Here is an 18040-nt window from a genome sequence, read left to right as displayed (position 1 = left end):
ACAGTGATCCACTCACCTGGAGAAAATGGGCACTTTGGAAGTTGGGTCCTCTAGCATTAGGCTCCGTGGTCTGTTTCTGCACATATAATATCCTTCAGTTTTATCTCTCTAAAGGGTCAAAATTTGCATCTGTTTCCATACTTTTATCTGCCTTTTCAGGTACAGACTGGAACTGCCCGTTTACCCTGAATAGGGGCTGTCCAGTGGGGCAACTCTCGCATTTAAGTTTTTGATTGTCACAGCCACCATTAGTGCCCTACCCTCCTCCAGCATCACTTCCATCTTCCTCCCTCCCCCCCCCCAATTTTTTTTTAAAAAAACAGGGAGGGTATGATTGCATTACAATACTCTCTCTAAGAAAAAAATAGCAGAAGTCTTGATTTTAACTCAGCATTCTAATGCAATTAACTATTTTTTTTAAATCACACTTAGTATACTGGGATGAAAAGAGGGAACACAATCAGTAAAGCACAGAATGGTGGAGTGATGGGGCACATTGCCAAGAAAGGTGCAATAAAGCACCATGTGCAGACTAAAAAATCTTGAAAATTTTTGGTTGAAGGGTCACTTGGGCATGAAATTGGGGTCACTTGGGTGGGCAGATAGTTGTGAGTTCCTGCACTGTGCATGGGGTTGGACTAGATGACCCTGGAGGTCCTTTCCAACTCTATGATTCTAAGGAGAACAGCCATAAAGCATGATGGGAGGCTGCCTCCTTTTGAACCAAATGTGGAAAACATATGGCAGATTTCAGCCTGGGAAACAGCAGGGGGAGAGCCTAAATACAGAATGCCCAGCGTTGACTCACAGCATCAAATGGAAATCCAAACTGAGGCTAAAACAAGGTATGCTTCCAATGCAGAAAGAGTCTTGGGCTCAACTCCCAAAATCTCTAGGTATTTCCAAATCTAGAGCTGGCAACCCTACCTGTGTGGTCTGGATCCACAGCTGCTGACCTTCACTTAACCTGCCCTCATCCTTTCCAAACATTGGCCACTTTGTTTCATTCCATCTAGTTCCCCCTGTTTGCTTTCAGTCCTCATCCTCTTACCATGATCAGCACTGAATGGAAGCGACCTTCAGCTCCTTCATTCACATTTGCAAGCAAGGTCTTTGATAACCCAGTGGAAAAGAGGGAGAATTAACCTTTCTGACACAGCTTTTCCGGCTTCAGTAATTCCTTTTTAATCCAAGCCAATTAAAATACAATTTTAAAAGCTCTGGGTCGGATTTGATACCAGAAGGGCCCTGCACTGGCACCACCTCCGGGCTCGTCGGTGCTGTATAATTTGCATTTGATGCTTGAGTCCACAGCAGGCGCCCTGTTGGATACAGTTATTGTGCATTACATTATAGGGTTTATAGAAGCACATAAGAACAAAACATCATCAACTTGGAAATGTTGTCGGATTACGATATTGTCTCGAAGGTTTGTACAATCATGGAAAGGCTGCATAATTACCCAAGGGTGCCTTCTAATCCGAACAGAGGGGGGAAACCAGAACAGACGTTTAATTATCACCAGTTTAAAAAAAGTAACTCAGATTTAATCCAATTTCCTCTCAATATTGCCAGTGTGCAATTTTAAAACTATTAAATTCTTAACCACAAACTGGAATAAGAGAGCTGAGAAAGATTTTGTCTTAAATTACACAGAATTATATAGAAAAGATGCCACCCCCACCCCCACCCCAAGGATTTTAGGCCTCCAGGGTTATATTTGTAAATTGAGGATACTCAGTGTGTGATAGAATTAGGATTTTGTTTGTCTAGAAAGCTAATTGCAGGATCTTTTCATATGGAAAACCTGCTGCCTCATCATGCTTGCAATTTCTCTATATGTGTTTCAGTCACAACTGAGCTCTCCCTGACAATCCTATTTCACAACAAAGGAGAAGGAGCTGGAGACTAGTTACAGTCAACATTTATAGCTGCTATTTTGGGCTTAATCCACAGGACTTTTAAATATTGTGAGGTCCACACCAAAGTGATTGGGTAGCTTTCTGAATTCCAGAGAAAATGAAAGTATTGTTGTGTCAACACACCTTGTGGAGTACCCAGTTTGAGTCAGAGGCCCCATCCTATGTTGACTATAACGTGTGAGTTATGGGTTCTCCTCAGTTCCTACATGTGTGAGGCCCAATTAGGATCAAGACATGGCACATACACGGGAGGGGCTTCAGCCTCAATGGGATACTATTTGGGGAAACTCCCACGTTTTCTGAGATGCATGTGGGTTTCCTTAATGGGCTCATTTGTACCCCTCCTTGGAGTGTTTGAAGCTGGGAAAATGGCAGAGCAGGCAGACTGAAGTCCCATCTTTATGTACGCAATGGTTCTGTTCCTAATTGGGCTCATGTGATTGTGTTACATCTCTGACACAGCTTAGATAATCTCTGAAGAGGCAGACTACAGGCTACATTTCAACAGTTGTAAAATTGGCACTGAAGCATGAGCTGGCAGGCCCCAAAATAATGCATCATGAGCTATATGTATTTGCTGTTAGGCAACAGATTTGATGTTTACTGTAATTTATCTTGTGTGTATAACAATTCACAATGTGGCCTTTGAGGGTACCATAACATTGACTGGTGTATTTCTCAGTGCCCACTTTAGCCTTAGAGCTAAAACACAGAGGAAGGTGCAAAGATAATTCTATTTGGATCCAAAGTGTTTTCATCATCTCATGGTTTAAAGTGCTTCATAGCTAGATGTTGAGATCAGTTCTTTAAGCGTCAGAAAAGAAGAGAAAACAAAAAACCAAATGTGAAAAACAGATGAGAACCAAAGAGGCTGAGGGAAAGTATAAAAATATATAATAAACTATTAGAGCTCAAGATAATTTAAAAACCATGAAAGGGGAACACTTCTTCTCCCTATAGGTCACACACATATATCAGTAAAATATGTATACCATAAATACAAAAAACCTGGACCTAATACATTACAATCTATAAGATCTTCATCAAAGGTCAATACAATAACGACTAGTTATAAATACAATATAAATATTCTTTTTTTCAACCAAGGGATACAAAATCTTTCCTTAAGTAGAATGCCTTTACATTTCCTCGGTTTGCAGTTCACTGTTATTGGTTGTTGTGCACCAGGACCATTTTTCAACAGGAATCTATCTGTAATCTCCCTTTGGTGGAAGTAGATTGAACTGTGTGTCTCTCTCTGTCAAAGATCAGAAGCTAGATCAGTTCTTTGTCAGACTGTCTTCAAAGCCCTCTGTTAAGTCCCCTAGTAGTAGTCAGGCAAAAGGGAAACTTAATTTATTATTTAAAATGTATTTATATCTACTGCCACAGCAAGTCCGATGATGTATAGCTTCCTAGAACGATGCAGGAATTCCTCCCATGAGATATCTCCTACCGGTTTCATGGTCCACATTTGGAATATCTGTTTTGTGGTCACAGCCTTTCCTTTGTTCCACCTGGTTTCTGAATTTTATTTTATTTATATTTTGATGATGTATGCCGCCCCTCTCCAAAGTCTAGTGTCTGGTGGTTGTTTAATGACAAGTCTAGTGAGTGGTTGCTGTTTAAGACCCCCAACAGACACAACTGGCACATTTCAGGGAGGGTATTTATTTATTTATTTATGCATGCATGCATGCATGCATGCATGCATGCATGCATGTTTAAATTTGTGAAACATAAATAAATGTGGTGGTTCACAATAATAAATCCAATGTAAAATCCCCTAAAAACATATGCCCCTATAAACCTCCCCCCCCCCGCGCACGGTGACAATCCCACCTCCTTCCTGCTCAACAGACCTTTTCAGTAACCAGTGTTGGGGACGGGGACGGGGACGGGGACGGGGGACGGGGGACGGGGGACGGGGGCTGATGGATCAACTAGCCAGTGGGGGACCCAGATCTTCCTAGCCCTGGCCTCAACCAAAGACCTGGCAGAAGAGCTTTGTCTTACAGGCCATGCGGAACTAAGACAGTTCTATTAGGGCTCTTAGCTCTCCCAGGAGCTCATTCCACCAGTTAGGGACCAGGACCGAGAAGGCCTGGTCCTGGTCGAGGCCAGGTGTACCTCTGTCAGGCAGGGACCTCCAACAGGATCAAGCTCACAGAATGCAATACCCTGCGAAGGGCACAAGGAGATAGGCAGTCCCACAAATATGAGGGGTTCAGACTGCAAATTGTAGAACTTTGAACCTAATCCAAGCCACAACTGGCAACCAATGTGGCTCTGTGGATGAGCTTTGAATGAGAAGGTCCCAGTGTTCAAGGTCTGGCATCTCCAGTAGGTGATGTAAAAGTCCTGAGACCCTCGAGAGCCACTGACATTCAGAGCAGACAATACCAACATTGACAGGCCAAAGATCTGATTCCGTATAAGGCAGCTTTGTGTGTATTTGTGTGTATTCTCAATAGGTCTCCTTCTCATGTACGGAGAACCCCAATGCAGGTATTCCTGACTTTCCATCTTCATTTACTTGGCTCTCCAATCAGCAGGTTCCTTCGTTCCCTCTTCTCCCATGCAGCTATACACATGACTCCATTCTTGGTGGCCCCATTGTGACATTATGCCATTTTCCCTCCCACCTCATCCTAAAAGCCACCCTTAGCTCAATATTTGCATCTCTTTTTTCTCAACTGGATAAAAAGTTGTTGAACCCCCCCCCCCACACACACACACACACACTTAAAACCCTTTATTGCATGCAAAAAGGATAAAACGCGAACCTTACTGCACACAGCTGACTATAAATAGCATAATACTTCCTTGAACTATCCCTTTCATTTACCCAGTTCCTTGTTCTTAGTGTTTCCACCCACAGCAAGATTCATACAATAAATGAAGCAGGAGGGCTGGTTAAAATAGAAGCATGCAGGCTTTGTTCTGTCAAATCAGTCATATGAGCGGGGGAGCACAAGACTATAGAGGCATGTAGGGACTCTGAGAGCATCTGGTGCAAGGTAAGCAAAGAGAAAAAAGATCAAGATGAAGGAAAGCCAACAGGTGTATAAGTGGGGAAGATACAGTTCAGATGAGAAAAACCCTGCTAGCCACCACTCACCTGCCTGAGATTCTGTAGTTCTCTTAGAAAACTACAGGGGTGGGGGGGAGGGGGACAGAGCATGGGTGCTTAGGCTTCTAGTCTAATTTGCACTCCTCACACTGTGTCATGTTGGCATTGCACTGGGCTCATGAGTCAAAGATGACTTCATCAGAATACAGATGTGGCATCCTAGCAGAGTCACTTGGCCACTCTCTGTGGTATCCTCTTAGAACCTATGCAGAACAATCCTGCAGCAGCTGCTCAATTCCCTTTCCTCTTTGCATCCATTTCCCATGCATCCCATAACCTTACTAGCAGGGATGATTTCCACTGAAATTTTGATCAAGCAATAGGAGGGGTTCAGAGCACAGACTTAATGCCTAGTCTTGGATACATTCAACACTGTGTGACACAAAAAACAGTGTACTTGAGAAGTATTAGTTCTGCTTCCTACAGTATGGATTAATCATAAATAATCATGCTGTGAGGGGAGAAGGTGTAACTGCCCTCCTTTTCTATAAATGGTGTAAATATATGTATTCTGTGATTCTAGGAAACAACCAAAAAACATCCAATTTGGTAGAAGAAGAATTGGCTTTTATAACCAGCTTTTCACTACTCAGAAGAGTCTCAAAGCAGCTTACAATCACCTTCCCTTCCTCTCCCCACAACAGACACCCTGTGAGGTAGGTGGGACTGAAAGAGCTCTGATAGAACTGTTCTGTGAGAACAGCCCTGAGAAAACTGTGACTACCCAAGGTCACCCAGCTGGCTCCATGTGGAGGAGTGGGAAATCAAACCTGGCCCTCCAGCCTCAGACAGAGAGAAAGAGAGCTTTCAGATATACAAAGAGGAAATCATTGCGGGGATTCTTTTAAGGGGAATTATAAAAGTGGAGGGGGAGATGTTGAGGCAGAGATAAGTTTGATGAAGATTACTGTACATTTTCCAAGGGTGAATCTCTATGTTTAAACAACTATTTTAACTCACTTTGTCAGTTCTAGTACTAGCTGTTGCAGATGGTCTCCTTGTTCCCTGCTGAGAAGATCACCTCATCCTTAAGAGCTGGAAGAACTTTCTGTTCCCTTGCAACATCAAGCATCGTATCAGGATGCAATTGTACATGAGACCTACTCAAGTTAGTTGTGTAAAAACCTGCAACATATTCATTTGTTTGTTTGTTTATTATTTAGAGTTATATACCACCTTCCTTTGCAGCTCAGGGCGGTTTACAGAGAACATAAATTGTTATGCAACATAGTTCGGTAACTGTGTCATTAATGTGGTATTGTCAACTTAATCCTAACGTAACATGGGTAATGTTTGTTCACAGAACGTTTAGTCACAGTAACATTATGGTTGCACCCCCGTTGACTGAGTTTGTCTGCATGGAAGGGGATTCTGGGAGCCCAGTAGGTGTTGTTATTGGCCTCAACCAAATGCCTGGAGGAAGAGCTCCATTATGCAGGCCCTGCAGAACTGTGGTAGTTCTGACAGAGCCCGGATCTCTTCTGGGAGCTCATTCCATCAAATAGGGGCCAGGACAGAGAACAACCTGGTGCGGGTTTATCTTTATTTGTTTGTTTGTTTGTTTATTTTTCACATTTATATACCCAAACCGCATATGGCCTTAAAGGTAATTACCGGGACTTTAAGCTTGATCCAGTATTCAACTGAACACTGTTGCAGCTGTTGGAGTTGGGGGCCTGATGTGGGCCTTCCAAAGTGTTCCTGTGAGAACCCTGGCTGCTGCATTCTGGATGAGGGTCAGTCCACTTACAGTGAGTTGCAGTCCAGCCTAGAGGTGACTATTGCATGGATCACTCCAGCTTGATGTCCTGCAGCCAAGTAGGGCGGTGCTAGTGGTTTGGCTTGACGCAGGTAGAAGAATGTCAGCCATGCTACTCTTGTGACCTGTGCCTCCATAGAAAGAAAGACCTGTAGGATCACGCCCAGATTTCTGGCAGAGTATGTCAATGACAGTTGCACTCCATCTAGATTGGGTAGTCATACTTCCTCGCTTGGACCCTTTCTACCTAGCCATAGGACTTCAGCTTCAAATGGCTTTGCTTGATTCAGCCCATCACAGCTACCAGACATCTGGCTAAAGATTTTGGGAGAAAATCAGGGCAGCCATCCGTCTGGAGGAAGAGCTGGGTGTCATCTGCATATTGATGGCACCAAAGTCCGAACCTTCACACTGGTGAGAGGGCACATAAAGATGTTAAATAAAACTGGAGAGAGGACCACCCCCTGTGGAACTCCACATAAGAGTTGGCAGCACTTCTATTGTCTCTCTCGAATTGCTATCCCCTGTCCCTACCTGCAGACAGAGGATTGAAGGGCTGTCCACCCCCCCCCCCCATATTCCAGACAAGCTCATAACTAATGATCTGCCAGGTCAAACACTGCTGTGAGGTCGAGTAGCACAAGCAACACTGACCCACCTCGGTCCAGCTGGCGTTGGAGGTCGTCCATCAGGGCAACCGGGACTGTTTCTACCCTATGCCCAGGCCAGAAACCTGACTGGATCTAGGACCGAAGCTTCATCCAGGAATGCTGGTACTTGCTTTGCAGCAGACCTTCCTATCCCCTTCTCCTCCTATGAATATCTCAGTTTTTCTCACATGCTGGAAGACATCAGAGGAAAAGCAGCCTTGTTAACCACTGCTGCTGTTATCAATGATTTCATAATAGTTTTTTTTTTGTAAAATTCCTTAGGTTCACAGACAGCATCAGACTACTTGGGAGGCTTTCTGTGCGTAGGAAATCAGAGTCCAGTGGCTCCTTTAAGACCAACAAAGATTTATTCAGGGCGTTAGCTGAGTGCTTGCACTCAAAAGCTCATACCCTGAATAAATCTTGTTGGTCTTAAAGGTGCTACTGAACTCTGATTTTATTGTGCTACTTCAGACTAACATGGCTACCGCTTTGAATCTGTGCCTAGGAAGTATTTCTTCACAACCTTGTAGGTCCCAAAGCTAAATCCCAAAAAAAACATAATACAGCCTTCATAATACCTTTGCTTAGGATGAACCACATGATATGTAGCCTGCTTTTCACACCTAGACAGAACAGAGAAGAAAGCAGCGACATGTTTAAAGCAGAATTTTAAAATGCCCTGAAATCATACACATAAATTTAAAATCATGTTTATTCCTGTGGTCAAAATGCTTGTGGATCCCTGTGGTCTGTAATTCTACCTTTGTTGACTTGTATCATAAATCTAAGACCTTAAAAGTTCATGATTACAACCCAAATTTCTAGGGTAGTCGTGTACATAAGTGAGCATTATGCAAATGTTGTGCCTGTGCCACAGCTGTTAGTGTGGTGTTAGGAAAGTCACTGTGGCTGGGGAGGGATTGTCTGCTGCTAAGCAGTTGCCAAACATCAGTGCAGCCTTTTTTTCTAATTAGCAGACTCCTGGGTCACTGTGTACATTGCTTGCATTATTCCCCAAAATCACTGCTAACAAAGCTTGTCCAGTAATCCATGCCCACTAATGTAAAGGTAATCACCTTTTGGCTGGTTTCACAGTTATGTCAAGCATATATCAGCTCACTTCCAAAGTTCTTAAGGATGTTGAGAACAAATCTTGTTGTTGGACCAGCAGTTCCCCCTAGCGGCCAATCAAATGTGTTGTGTCAAGACAGGTATGTTGAACTACAGTGGAAATCTACCTAAACTGCCTACACAGACAGGCCAAAGTGCTTTTTGGCATGAAAGGTTTGGTTGGATGCTTGTGAAATCTGCATGTGCTGATGGATTCTCCCCAATGAAATACCACATGGAAGAGCCATGCACCTTTCATTGCATGTTCACAGTAAACTAAATAACAGTGCCACCTTAATCCTTCTCAGCTCTGTTCAATTATGTTCAATTATGTTCAATTATGTTTAACCCCAGGAAAGTATTCATAGAATCATAGAATAACAGAGTTGTAAGGGACTTCCTGGGTCCTCTAGTCCAACCCCCTGCACTATGCAGGACACTCACATACCTATTGCTCATCCGCTATAACCTGCCACCCAATTGAGCCTTCACAGAATCAGCCTCTCCATCAGATGACTATCTAGGCTCTGTTTGAAAATCTCTAAAGATGGACAACCCACCACCTCCCAAAGAAGCCTGTTCAACTGAGAAACTGGTCTCACTGACCATTTATGCACTGGGAACTTCACTGCCCCAGCTCTCGTGCAAGAGCACAAATTGGGGATGGATGAGGCACACCAGGCCAAATGCTCCCCTGTGTGGGTGCAGGAAGAGGTGGGGCAACCTGCCACGACTAAAACTCCAGCCTGCAGCCCGGCATGAAACCTCCAGTGCATCAATGGTGACTATGAGGAAGACAGTCCTATTCTTAGGATTGCATTGTTAAAGTTGTGTATATATAGTAATGGTTGACTCTAAAGAGCTTATGTTCTTTTGAAGTTGCAAAGACTAAAGAGTTGGAAGTGTTTGGCACATTTTTTGAAAAGGGCATGTGTACAAAAAGACCATTGTAAAATCATACATTTCCTTGTGAATTTATTTAAATTTCACAAAGGATATTTATGATTTCCCAAAGATTTTGGCTAAGGCAAGAGAAATCCAAGTTCAAATTCCCCCGCCTGCCATGAAGCTCATTGTCTGGCTAGTGAACCTAGCTCAGAACGTTCTTGTAGGGTAAAGTGGAGAAGGGGGTGAACAGTAGAAGCTGCCCAGAGGAGAGATGGACCATGAATGGGACACTCAGTGGGTCAGGAGCCACGTGTGGGTGTTTGACATGCTGACTGACTTCTCTGAGCATTGTTCCCAGTGTGGCACCCACCCCTTATTTCACAAAAAAACTCACTCTTTGTAGTGGACAAGAGATTTGCACATTTAAACCAGCCACAGTGGGAGGCACTGAAAAACTGCTGAGCTGCCAGCCTCATGCCAGGGATGGAAGTAATGGGACCTCCCTCTCCATCATGCAACTTCTGCTCTCTTCTCAGCACCTGAACAGTGACCAGAAGGAGACCAAGCTGACCACAGTGGGGTAGATTTTGGTCCTTTTGCCCAGTGAAATTTATATTGTTTCCCTCTCCATCTTATCCTTACAACAGGCCTTTTAGATACGCTAAACTGAATGCATATGACTGGCACAAGGTCAGCCAGCATGTCTCCATGGCAGAGTGGAGATTAGAACTTGAAGTCTCCCATATCCTAGGCCAGGAGTCTAATCACTACAACACACTGGCCTTGACAATCTCACTCTCTTACCTGACCTGCTGTGAGTCATGCTGCAGGTAACAGGTATCCAGGGGCGCCTCGTTCCCCCCCACACACACACACACTGTTTTCCTTATCTGAAGACCCCCACTGGAAAGCCTCTCTCTTTTTCCTCCTTCCTTCTCTCCTTCCCAGCCACCACTATCTTTGTGTTCAGATTTCTCTCCTTTCCCTACCCCTGGCAGCCTTTCCCAGGAAGGTTTTTATGTATTTTTAGTCTGTTTTACTGTATGTTTTATCTGTTGTTAGCTGCCATAAGATGGCAGGCCCAGGAGAAGTGGCCTACAAGTATAATTAATAAAATAAATAAAATAATAATAAAACCTTGCTCCACACCCGGGGACCGCCTGGAGCAGTGCTGGGTGCAATGTGAGGATTTTGAAGGGTGAGGCTCCAGGGAGAACCGTCTATCGGCTAATGTGACCTTCTTGGGTTACATGAGGTTTGGAGTCATCTCAGTTCCTCTGTTGTGGGGAACGAGCCCATAAAGTGAAAAATATTGCATATAAACTTTACTTTTCTAGAAGAGCATGCCCTAGTCCAAGTGAAGCTACAAACCAAATGGCAAGTCAATTATACTAAAATGCAGAAAGGGTAGAATTTATCTCTAAAAAGTGGATTGTTCTGTCAGGATTCTGTGGCTGCTGACAAATGACATTTCTTGGTTTTAGTCATCCCCATAGTGAACTACATGTTATTAAGCACAGCTGTGCTACTTTGCTTTACTGAGCGCTTAGCCTCTCATTTTGCTTTCACAATACAACAGGGTCCATTTTCCGGATCTGACTAACATACATTACTTTAAAAATACTTTGGGAATAATGAATCAGAGCAGTAAAAATAAGCTCTCTAATACAAAGCCTAAAGCAAATCAACTGCAGAGATCACTCCTTCGGCTTGATAAAGCAACAAGAGTTAGTAAACAGAGTCACAGAAGACTTCTGCATGTTGCTCATTGAATCACTGACAAATCTATTCAGCCCTGGAAGAAGCCAGCAAGAAGGTGTGAAATGAGCAAAATTGTTACTATAAGTTTTAAACGTTTTTTCCCCCTCTGTAGGCAAAGACTAGGCATGGGGGAGGAGGAGGGAGCCAGTCAATGGTTTCCCAGGCTCACCTCAGCTACCTCTCAGCCAGCTTGGTATAGTGGTCAAGAACGGCAGCATCTAATCTGCAGAATCAGGTTTGATTTCCCATTCCTCCATATGCAGCCAACTGAGTAACCTTGGGCCAGGCACAGTTCTCTTAGAGCTCTCTTGGCCTCACCTACCTCACAGAAAGTCTGTTATGGGGAGAGGAAAGCAGGTGAGCGTAAACTGCTTTGGGACTTCTTTAGGTAGTAAAAAATGGTGTTCAGAAAACCAGCTCTTCTTCTTCTTCTTCTTCTTCTTCTTCTTCTTCTCTTAAGAAATGGTAATCGATCTAGCTAGAGACAACAGGCAGGTCCTGTCTCCCCTACCTAGCAGAGAACAGAGACTTAAAGATGTTAAATTCTAGAGAGACTTCAGTAAGGAAATTCTGAAGGATCTCCAGGAAAAGTGTCTCTGACCCAGCCTGACCTGCTCAGTGGGTGAGGAAAAGAAAGGTGATGAAACTCCTGGAAGCGAGCAGAAGATCTTTTTTGTTCTGAGTCCATCAGAAAAGAGAGAGCTCTTATTTGAGGTTTGGATAAGGTGTCATTAGCCACGTGGTGGCCAGGACAGCTGAAGACAGCTTCAAGTTAATGGAAACTCTGTAGAGATCTATCATTTCCTAAGCTAAGTAGGCTGTCCTATGTTCTGAGACCTGTTAGTACATCTTTTGGATACCTTGCTTGATCTGGTGCTGTGCTAAAAGTATACATGTAAACATTTTTATTTTAATAAATTCTTTTTAACTTTTGATGCTGGAAGCAGTTCTGTACCACATATACTTCTACCATCTTATACATGCTATTTTAAAAGGTGCACCAGAGGAAGGAAAAGCAGTTGGCAAGCAGCTTTTCCTCCAGGGGCACACAAGTAAACTCTCCACATGGTAACCAGGTACTTGGCACAGAGAGGCCAGGCCTCATATCTAGGAAAGGAAGGTGTGAGATCTGACCCTCCCAGTGAAAATTTCCTTACAAAAGTCAGTTGGTGGTGGTGAGTTCAGAAAGAAAGAAAGAAAGAAAGAAAGAAAGAAAGAAAGAAAGAAAGAAAGAAAGAAAGAAAGAAAGAAAGAAAGAAAGAAAGAAAGAAAGAAAGAAAGAAAGACCTTTCCAGGTGTTCAGAAAACCTTAGAGGGCTGGGTAGAATAGGGTCTGAGTTATGTAAAGAAACTCAAGACAAAAGCAAATTCTTCTGATACCTAAACTTTAAGAGTAACTTGCCTCTTTTGTTCAGTGCATAAAGTGAAACAGATGCCATGTTTCACTACCTATAAGACATTTTTAGCCCAAAAGGTAAATATGTGATAAAGAGTATTAGCAGTTACAAAGAAAAATGCAGAATGCAAGTGCTGTTTCAAACTGTAACACTGATAGTTGTTCCAATAGCACAGTACACAGCCACACTAAATCAGGAAGACTGTGTGTGTTACACAGTATAAGTTATACTGAGTCCCCTGAACTGACCTTGGTGCAACTTCTTTTTTGTTGGGTTTTTTTATGATAAGGAATATTGACTTAGGCCAGAGACCATGGAAAAATTAGCCCAATGAGGGTTCTTGATAAAATCCCAGGCAATATGCATAAGCCCTGACCTGGACAGCCCAGGCTAGTGCAATCGCTTCAGGTTTCAGAAGTTAAGGAGGTCTGGCCCTGACTAGTATTTGAATAGGAACTCTCAAAAAACGCCATGGGGCATTTGACAGGAGCAAGTAACTGCAAACCACCTCTTGCCTTGAAAATCCAATAAATTGGCTGCCATGTGATGGGGGGAGGGGCAAAGAAATCATAGGCGGAAAAAAAGGAATTTTATTTGGAAATCTCATCATCCTGGGAATGCGTGGCTAGCATAACATTATGTCAAGTTCTCTTCTGTTGGGAAAAGCCTCTTTATAAATCCTATGTGAGCATCCCTTTCAAAGTTGTATGGGGGTTGTATTAAATAGGATAGTTCATGGCTCAAACTCTTATGTACTAAGTAACGATATTTAGCAAATTTCAAAAAGAGCTTAAATTGCATGCTTTGAATCACTGATGCCAGTCATATTATACTTTGTATAAAATGCTAGATAATTCCACCCACCTGCTTGCCTTGTACTTTCATGTTTTATTGAAGTTAAAATATGTGTTTCTTTCAATTTTTTATTTTTCATAACTAGTTGCTGGGTCTGATATTCACAGTCAAAACAAATGCTGGATAAGATCTCTAATGCTGCAAGGGACCCCAATTCAGACTTCAGTCATAGGGTGAGGAAAATGCAGTCAACTTTTCCAATCTGTGTTATTTTCACAACTTCACAGGGCCCCTGGAGCTCCAGCTTGTTCTGGCAATAGGATATTTATGTCTGCATATTATTGTTTTTATTTAATTTCTACACCGCCTCCCAACAAGCCAGCTCAGAGCAGTGTGCATCATTTAAAACATCCTTATCCATCCATCCATTGTTCCTGTTAATATTTGTGAAACAGCCTGGGGGGTGGAACGTGTCCAGGGTGTCCGAGTTGGAATAGGGCCAATCTGGGTGCAGCTGGCTGCACCCTGATTGGCTCTGCCCCTACAGCTCCCGCCTTCTGTTACTGAACGCTAGCCACTTTGCTCTCAGACGTGCCTCGCTGCTGGAGCCAGCAGCAGGTCAGGGAGAGGGCCCTGGGTGAAGGGTGGTGGTGTAGGGGAAGAGCCTTCCAGGCTGCTACCGAGCTCCATCCTGGGCTGCTAACGGCCTCAGTCCTGCCCTGCTAACAACCTCAGTCCCTGGCTGCTAACAATCTCCATCCTGCCCAGGGCTACTAATGACCTCCATCCAGGGCTGTGCTCAGAAACTCCAACTTGTCCTGCCCTGCTAACGACCTCCCTGGCTGCTAATGACCTCTGTCCAGGGCTTAATGACCTCCATCCTGGGCTGTGCTCGGGATCTCCATCCTGTCCCGCCCTGCTCTGTCCCGGCTCTGCTGACAAGCTGGCCAGCCTTGCCCACACCACTTGATCCAGCTGCAAACTGTTCCAGAGTCCAAGCGGCCCTAAGCCACCTTAAGTGACATGGGCGGGGGGGAGGGGGGGCACTTTCAAAACCCATTCTTAGGAATGGGCTTTGAAGCTAGTACATCAATAATACACTGAAAATTAAATCTAAAAATTACCAATATTTTAACATTTAACAGTAGGAAACATCATCAGTCCCAGTTCTGAGTCGCCTTCAGTTCTCCCTGAACTAGTCTTCAGTCGAGGGGTGGGGGCATGGAGGAAGAAGCCATATTTTCCAGGATATTCCTCCTCCACACTAGAGAACGCTTAAATGGTGTTTTTGGGAACACTGGTGAACATCATATGTATTTCTCTATCGAGGCTGACCTTGCCTTGGTGCAGTAATGTACCCAAGCTTATACAAACTGGACACAGAGGCAGAGAAATTATCCAGAAATGAATAACACGAGCCATTGGGTCTATGTATACTAGGGTGGATTTTGTATACTAGGGTGGATAGGGGTACCCCACAATAAAATCCTGAAGCAGGAGAGTGATTTTAAACAGAAACAATTTGATTATATACAAAACCAACAAAATATAAACAGCCAACAATGAACACCTGAGAACTAATTGCCTAAGTAACCACTCTCACATGCTCACGCACAAAGAGACCATGTTGGAAGTTGTGCCTTGTTCTTTGCCTCCATACATTTCTTTAGCGTAAGTCCTGCTGGTTGCTCTCTGGTAGATCACGCTTTTTAGGCTGAGGAATCCACTTTATGAGATTCCCCAGCTAGCACGTTAATATGAAGGATGTAGCTACCAGTTTTCTGCTTGGATGCTAGATGTTGGCGACGTCATGCAAAACACCAAAAATATGGCATCTTCATAAGGTAAGCATCTGAACACATCTGAACACAGCCCGCGGCGCCACGGGCACCGCGGACTAAATAAAGCCGTAAAGGCTTTGTGGGAGGAGTTAGGGCGGGCTCGGTCCAGGATGAGGAAGGATGCCAATTGGCCCCTTCCTCCGGACAGACCATCGGCCGGGCCAATTCCCGCTCTGCCGACAAGGAAGCAACTGCGAGCCGCGCGGAGCACGGCTCGCAGTTGCTCCTTTGCCGGCGGCCTGACGCGTCGGGAGGCACAAAGCACCTCTCGCCGCATCCGACCGCCAACCAAGGGAGCCCCCAGCAGTCACGCGGAGCGCGACTGCCGGGGTCTCCCATGCCTAGCGCCCGCTGTATTTTAAGTACAGCGGGCTTGATTACTAGTTTCAATATATTTATTGGGTGTAGAATGACCCTGAGTCTCTTTACAGACAACATCCTGTTTCCTACTACTTCAGAAACCTGTCTCTCCATCTTGCCTGCCTGTGGCATGGTGGGTGTAGAGATGCCTCTTGTATCTTTCCCTGTCCAGCTAGCTAGATTAGGGACTATTTTCTTACCTTTCCTATCTAGAATGGAGTTCTCTAATAAATAGTTGTTATATTACTTTAGAAGCATAACCAGAGGCTGTGCTTTCTTTGTTGCTGGTGTTTTGTTTGTTTGTTGTTTGTTTTTTGGCCTATATGCACTCAGTAGCCCACAATGCTGTGCTGGACACACTACCTTAATTCACTACTCTGCTAACTTTTCTGGATATTGCAGACCCACACCATGGGTCCCACCTACTCAGTATCCATCACACCAAGAGGGCACACTTATAAAAATTAGGAAGGATGAAACTGGGAAGTTGTAGGAAAGGAACATCCAACCTGAAAGCCTGGGCTTCAGGTTTGGAGAGCTCCAGGGCATATGTAGCTGAAGTCCATGAAACAGAGTGAGGGAAGGAACCTGCAATGCAGTTGCAGGTGTATTCAGGTAGTGGAAAACCTGGCACACTTTCCACTGAGTTGAAATGGTTGTTTTATAGCCAGGGGTCTCATCGCTGGACATGGGAACCTACTTTCCTAGGAACAGAGTTGGTCCAATCTGCAAAGTTTGAATTTGACTGGGCAGTTTGAAGGTAACTGCTATCAAATGTTGACAGGAAAACAAATTGGGGGAAATACCATGATTAGGCTATGGTAAACTAAATCTGCATGGTTGAGGTGACACAATTAACATACTTTAATTAGGATGAAGTGTGCCAGATCTGCACTGAGTCAGGATAGATCCTGAAACAGGTTAGAGTGTAAATTAATGACTTGATGTCCTTTTTGATTGAAAAAAAGGAAAAGGATGAAAAGTGTTATTGAAAACCCTGCAGTGGGGGAAACTGTAATTAACCCATTTGTGATGCTAGCACACCTCTCATCTCCTGAGAATTTCCAATGCTGTGTCAAATCCCAGATGCCTTTATGAGGCTCCCCAAGTTTCAGGTCCCTTGGCACATAGGCTCTAAAAGGTGGCGCCTATTGAAACAACTAAGTCCAAAATGAGAGGGGGGTACTAAGGGAGTCTCAGCTGGAAGAAGGGTCGGGATCCATATACACATGAGTTTGATCTCAGTCACTCTCTGAGCAACACATACGATGAACCAAAAGAAGGCTTTATGGAAGAAAAGTATTTTCAGACAAGACATATAACTCAACAGCAGTATTAATGCACCAAAATAACAATCTAGCTGTCTTACCTAGGCATACCTGCAGCAGTAGACTTGCCAACCTTCAGATGGTGGCTAAAGATCTCCTGAGATTACAGCTGATCTCCAGGGTACAAAGAGAAAATGACTGGAGAAAATGACTACTTTGTAAGGTGAACTCTACAGCACTGTACTCCATTAAGGTTCCTCCATCACGACCCCATGGACAATGATCCTCCAGGCCCATGGGGTCACGAAGGGTCGGACACGACTTCGCAGCTAACAACAAGGTTCCTCCCCACCTCACCCCAAGTTCCATCAGACTTAGGTCCCATCCCCCAAACTTCCAGGTATTTCCTAACCCTGACTTGCCAACCCTCTGCAGCAGTGATCATTCTTTCAGCTTAAACATAGAGTTCCAAAATGTAATACAAATATTTTCTGGCAGCAGAAAAGGATAGGGAGGTAAAGGGTAATGATTGTCTCTTCCATGACAAGCTATACTTTGTAGAAAACTGGTGGCCATAAACCCTTGACCTGTCCAACCAAGCATAGGGCTGCCTTGACAGAATTTCCTAGGGTGATAGTAAGCTCCCCCAGCCCATCCAGATTCAAGGCTGAACTGCATGAGTTAATTAACAGGCCTGAATAAATGAGTAACTACCAGTATTGTAGAAGCTTGCAGAGAAATCAGAAAGCAGTCAAATGAAAGCGTAGCTCAGCTTAGAGGAATATTCCCATAACATAGCATCTTTCTTGACAGTTTCCCTGAATGCAACAAATAGCTACAGTATATGGGCCTAGCTGAGGTTGTGGAAACAGTATGGAAAAATTCAACCCCCTGTACTGTGGTTATGATTCCCTTCACAGCTGCTGCTTAGCAACACAAAATGTACCGGAAATCTGTTCACAGAACTCCCAACGTTCTGCCAGGCTTGACATGTGGCCACTGCGATTGTCCGTACTTGACACGCTAGGAATGGCTCACAGGCAACCCCCAATCTATACCGAGGGACAATCTGCCCGTTCTGCTTTGCTGCTTGGAATATGTTAATTGTATTCACTTCTAAAAAGGGAGTGAGGCTATTTAGGCAAGCAATGTA

General features: G+C 44.0%; 1 long non-coding RNA gene across 1 annotated transcript; it reads right to left on the bottom strand.

The window, feature by feature from the left end:
* Positions 1 to 1202: 1202 nt before the first annotated feature.
* LOC143840669 (uncharacterized) lies at positions 1203 to 17341 on the bottom strand. The gene is made up of 3 exons (XR_013232298.1): positions 16989 to 17341; positions 8046 to 8090; positions 1203 to 1322 (listed from the first exon to the last, which is right to left on the bottom strand). It is a non-coding gene; the product is annotated as an uncharacterized LOC143840669 (long non-coding RNA).
* Positions 17342 to 18040: the final 699 nt, after the last annotated feature.

Source organism: Paroedura picta, chromosome 6 (genome assembly GCF_049243985.1).
Source record: "Paroedura picta isolate Pp20150507F chromosome 6, Ppicta_v3.0, whole genome shotgun sequence".
In the NCBI taxonomy this organism is placed as follows: domain Eukaryota; kingdom Metazoa; phylum Chordata; class Lepidosauria; order Squamata; family Gekkonidae; genus Paroedura; species Paroedura picta.
Note: the sequence above shows the minus strand (reverse complement) of the source record. Positions and strands in the feature narration are given on the sequence as shown.